The following is a 5,912-nucleotide window of genomic DNA, read 5'->3' as shown; positions in this document are numbered from 1 at the left end:
CTAAAACTTCCACCCATGTGCCACCTTTCACTGAAAACATTTTTAAAAACATAATATATACCTCTTGTACTAGTGGATATTTTCTTTTGTATGTATGACAGATGTAGCACTAATTTTCACCAAGAACCAGGATACATCTACTTCTAGAGATAAGGGATCATACTCCCACTTCATGAAGTTCGATAAACATGTGACTAGTGTATATAAGAAAAAGAAATGTTTGGCACTTCCAGGCTGAGTATTAACCACGGGAGTTGACTTTCTAGGCCTCTCCTGCCTTCCCATTGCAGTACTGGAAATCTGTGTCACCCAGGTGGTGCTTCAAGATAAAAGTAACCTGAGGTGCTAAGCCAGAACTTGAAGAAGAGCTTTCCAAAAGAGTCACTTGAACCCTCTGAGGCGTCTACATGAGAAATAAACCTCTGTATTTTAAGGGAGATGTGGGGAGATTGTCTTTCATTGTGGCATAACTCAGCCTATCCTGGCTGACATAAAAAACAGACATAAGGCATACTCTGATACCCTAAAGTCATACATTATGACTGTAACAGTTGAATGAAAGTTTATCACATAAGAGGGAACAGGGACTCTGCAAATGAGCCCTACAAATCTCTTATACCCACTTGGGTCAAACAAACCACCAGTTTTCCCATGTTCAGGGAACTCAGCAAATCAGTTAATCCCTTTATATGAAACTGTTTCCTGGGGGAATTAGAACGTTTCTAGATGTTTTCAGTGAAATTGTATATGGGAGATCCATCTGATCAGCATACACAGGGCCATTTTTTTTTATGAGGGATTGCTGTCCTAAATCTGTTTGATAAAATTCAACTAAGCAGCCAGCACTGGCTTGGCTTAGAGAGCAGATGCTGATTGCAACAAGGATTTGAAGATGACATGTATTAGAACATAATCATGTTATTCATTTAGATATCCAATGGTGTTAGGAAAGCTAATGTGAATTTTTAAATCTCAGCTTTCCATTTTCTAAGTTATTAATATTGTCCTTTAAGTAAAGGACAGATAAACCATCTTTACTTTTTCCTAAACTCTTAGTATATCATATCCATAAAGTCTAGAATATGAACTTAAATGAATGTTTTCTGAGAAAAGCAATTCTCACTACGATGACCAAGTCTTATGAAGCAATTAAAAACAGGGCACAACCAAAAAGCAAAAGCTGTTCACATGAAATAAACCAAGCAACAGGGATGACTCTCGGAGCCAGGGCCCACAGTACTAAGACCTAGTCCAGCTAGAACAATTTATAATAGCATCTTGATTTAACAAGACAGCAAATGATGTTCTCACAGGCATGTCTGAATTGCTTTCCCTAAATCAGGTTTTACTTTTGGTAACAGCACAATTCAAGGGTTTCCTTTTTTTGCCAAATCAATGACAGTAGCTGTACCACCTGTGACTGTCAGGCCTCTTTCTAAAGATATTCTACTTGACTGCACTGAACTTTTTTTTTAAGATATTTAATTTTTGGTTGTAGATGGACACAGTATCTTTATTTTTTTTATTTTTATGTGTGCTGAGGATTGAACCCAGGGCTTCACATGTGCTAGGCAAGAGCTGTACTGCTTAGCCACAACCTCAGCCCCCCTGCATTGAACGTTTGATAACAGCTACATCTGATCACCATTATTTTCATATTTAATGATCTTGCTTCACAGGCATGCATGCACACGTGTGCTGTACACACACACACAGAGAGTCCCCATTTCATGATGTTTGTGTTTAATGGTCCAGCTGATTGGCTGTCCCAGCAAAAAGAGGGAAGCCTCAAGATGGATTCATTTCAAAAAAGTACCATGTGTTTACACAATTTTATTTCTACATTAGAGGAAGTTACAACTTTTAAAAAGAGTATATAAGTGAACATATTTATCAATGAGTCAGAATGAATTAGTATGTATTTAACAAAAAGAATGGAATTTCTATAACACAATAAACACCAATATCTTTGTTTTGTATCCCAAACCAAACAGACTTGTTTTTGGACTAGATAGCAACAACACTGATGTTCAAGGAAAGTAATGATAAATAAGAGACACCAAAACCCCCTTTTATGTTGCAGTCAAGAATTGTAAAAAGTACCATCTAACATCTGGATACTAAATAATAAAAACCAAACAAACAAAACCTGGAGGGCTAAATAGAGAGGGGAACCTCTTCATCAATTTTTAGGAATTCAAGTTATTCCAAACCTTGGCATACACAATCCTATATCTATATCTTGTCTTCAGTAACTTCAGAATGGTGTCTCCAAACAACTTCAAAGCTTGAGCTCCTTCTGAATTCCCCAAAGAGTTTTTGCACTCTTTTTCAAGCGGGCCTCCTCTTCAGGGGTCATCTTTGTCTTTATAATGTCTGTTATACCATTTTCTCCTAGGACACAAGGAACACTGAGGAATACTTCTTCATTTATTCCATAAAGACCTTTAATTATGGTGGAAACTGGATGCACTCTCCTGAGATTCTTCAAGATACTTTCTGTTAAATCAGCTACAGATAGGCCAATGGCCCATGAAGTATAACCTTTCATTTTAATAATCTCATACGCACTGTTAACTACTTCTTTGTGGACATTTTCCCACTGCTCAGGGTACTTACCAGTACCTATAGCTGTGTTCAGATCTTTTAGAAGGATGCCAGCGATGTTTACTGCAGTCCACATGGGAACACTCGAGTCTCCATGTTCTCCATGTTCTCCACTCATGACAGCTTTCGGAGTGGATACCAAGCTTTTGTCCAATCAAAAAACGGAAACGAGCAGTATCCAGATTACAGCCACTTCCAATAACGCGGCTTTTAGGAAACGCACTGAACTCCCAGGCTACGTAGGTCAAGATGTCCACTGGGTTGGAAACCACGATCAGTTTGCAGAGGGGGCTGTACTGGAGGACACTGGAAATCATCAATCTAAAGATGGCCACATTACGCTGGACTAAGTCGAGGCGGGTTTCTCCCTTCTCCTGGTGCGCCCGTGCCGTGATAATCACCAGGCTGGAGTTTGCGGTGACCAGGTAGTCTCTGCTGCACACGATGCTGGGCAGCTTCGCGAAGGCGCTGCCTTGCTGAAGGTCCATGGTCTCGCCCTTCAGCCTGGCTTGGTTAACATCCACGAGGGCGAGCTCATCGCTCAGGTCTTTCAGCAAGATGCTTAAGGCGCAGGCCACGCCCATCGACCTGCTCCCTATAATGGACACCTTGGTGTGGTGGATGCGCTCCTCGGGAGCCAAATTCTTGAAGAGGTTCCCCTTCACGGTCGCCATCTCCGACGCGGGCGTGAGCAGCAGACCGACGCCCAGCGGGACCTGCGCCGCCCGAGGTGGCCTGCACGCCCTCCCGGGGCCCAGGAGCTTCGCGCTGGCTCTCTGGTTGGACTGCAGCATGCCGGCAGCCCAGCTCATGGCTGCGCACTCAGGAGGAAGAGAGGGAGGAAAGCCACCGCAGAGGCACAGTTGGTTGAGGGCCAGAGGAACCCGGCTAGGGCGAGGTAACGCCTCTGTGCAGGCCCCGCCGGCCCACGTGGCCTCACAGGCCATGCCCCCATCCCATGAGGCCTCGCAGGCCAAGCCCCCATCCCACGAGGCTTCGCCAAGCACTCCGGCTCTGCACACACCAAGGCTTAGGGATGGGCTTCCTGTCCAGCGAGGGCATCCTGCAGTACATTTTATACACATACTCTACACGTTTGGCAGGTGAACCCAGAGTCCTGGAGTCATCGATTTTCTACTCTGAGTAGGCAGACCAAGTAAGATGCATCAATCAAGTACAGGTGAGTATGTAATATTGCAGGCCACAAAGGTGCCTATGCATTGTCTCCTAATAGCATCGGAAGAGAAATGGGCTCCTGTTTCCCACTGTATTTAGCTGAAGGACCTTTTATTTAGGAAGGACTCACCATGACCATGACCATGACTCACACCCATGTAAGTCGACAGGTGCTCGACAACAGGGCAAGGGGCTACCCGTGTATTACTTCAATAGTCAAAACTCACCAGGAGAGGATACACATTCCTTCTTATACCAAAGGAAGGCCTGTGATTGAGTCCTAGTAAAAACGACTTCTTAAGAAGTCACAAAAAAGGAACTTATCTTTAAAATGTTCTTAAAATCACAAATTTTAAGCAATGCACAAATCAGACTGATGACTAAAATAATGAAAATTATTTAGTATACAACACTGTATTAGTATATCTTACTTCCTCTGCATTTTTTCAAGGCAGTCTTCTTAACTAATTTCCTTACAAATTGCTGAGGAGATGCACATTTTACATATGATGAAATGCACCCTGTGATAAACTCAATAAACTACAAAAGCCTCACTTACAATTATGATTCTTTCTCCCCACTCATAAGTGATTTGAACCCAGTAAGGATTGCTCAAAGCACCCCTCTTGTTCTAAGACAGGATTTACTCTCCCAGAATGGGGCTTCTTGGTACATATAGCCCTTTCATAATGCACAAGATTACAGTTTTGGGATAACAAATCCTGACAAAATGAATAATTTATATTCAGGACATGAAAAGCTGTTCTCATTCTTCCTGATACTGAAGAGAGGAACAATAAGCAAAGGAGTTGGATGAGGGGTGGGGAAAATTGGCAATCATTGTAGTTCCACAACCTTGTTTCAATGTGACTCATTGGCTGTGATGATGCACTGTCTAAGCCATAGGGACCCCAACACTCTATTTAGATGGTACAGAGCCACAAGCTCTGTGACACACAAAAGCACAAAAGCATCAGAACATGAATTCTCTCCACTCAGGCAGTCAGATTTATGGTATACCATTTGTCAAATTAAAAACCTGAATTTTAAAAATAATCATCTTTTTTGAATAGTAGCCAATATTTTAGAGGGATCCTTTAAAAGAAACAAAAAGATTTTGATAGCTATCATTTCTTTTATCCTAGTCCTCACTGGAAATGTTTTAACCTGATGAGTGCTCCCACCTTCTTCCTAAATGATTCCTTTGACCAGACAAGTCATTTTCCAGGATAAGTGCTCTTGAGCATGAAATTCAAGGACATAAAGACTCTAAAGTGGATGGCTTCCTTCTATGTAATTTTCTTCCTAGAGTTTGAATTTCTTCAGCAATATAATATATGAGACCAGTGTCTTCAGTCTTTCCACCTAGCCATAACTAAATCATTGTAGGGCTGGGTTGGGGGGGGGGGTTAAACCTCTCCAAAATAAAAATACATCAAACAAAGCCACTTTTTATTTTCAATAAGTCTCAAGATAAATGGGAAGTATGGAGAGATGTAAGTGACCTCCAGAGCAGATGTAGGTCTACTCAAAGTTGTGGAAAGCCAAATATAGCCAGACAGCTCCCTAATGGTTTCTATCTTAGGTGGCTCATTATTCTTTTTGAATTGAAAACCTAGCTCAAATTATCTATTCAAAATGCAGTGTGATATTATAGCTGATGGCAGGATTACACTTTAATGCTTTTGTTTATACCACTCAGGAGGGAGGTGGCAGGAAATTCAGACCACCGCATGTCTCTGGAATGGCTGCAACTCAGTCACTCTGTCCTTCCACCTGGCCTCTCCCAGCCCACTCCCACTCTCCTTTTTTCTGTCCAGGAGCCCAGTTCCCACAGCCCATCATTTCACAGATCTTGCCAATCCTTCAAGCAGAATGGATTTTTAAAAATCCTATGTCACCACTTTGTACCTATCTCTATTACAGGTTTTATCACAATTAAATGTGAAATACATATTGAATATATCACTTCTAAAGGGATCAACCTTATTTATTAGCGTATCCTTGTCCTCTAGATCAGAGATGGACACATGAATAGGGATTTGGGAAATGCTTATGATAGAAAAGGATGAGTAAATCAATGCAGACCTGAATTTGTAAGGCTAGACAGAAGAGTAAGAGATGAAAAG

General features: G+C 41.7%; 1 pseudogene; it reads right to left on the bottom strand.

Moving 5' to 3' along the window:
- Positions 1-2,281: 2,281 nt before the first annotated feature.
- LOC143387396 (L-lactate dehydrogenase A-like 6A) lies at positions 2,282-3,419 on the bottom strand (annotated as a pseudogene).
- Between the last annotated feature and the right edge of the window lie 2,493 nt (positions 3,420-5,912).

Source organism: Callospermophilus lateralis, unplaced genomic scaffold, assembly GCF_048772815.1.
Source record: "Callospermophilus lateralis isolate mCalLat2 unplaced genomic scaffold, mCalLat2.hap1 Scaffold_167, whole genome shotgun sequence".
Taxonomy (NCBI): domain Eukaryota; kingdom Metazoa; phylum Chordata; class Mammalia; order Rodentia; family Sciuridae; genus Callospermophilus; species Callospermophilus lateralis.
The sequence above is the reverse complement of the archived record's forward strand: the minus strand, read 5'-3'. Positions and strand labels throughout refer to the sequence as shown.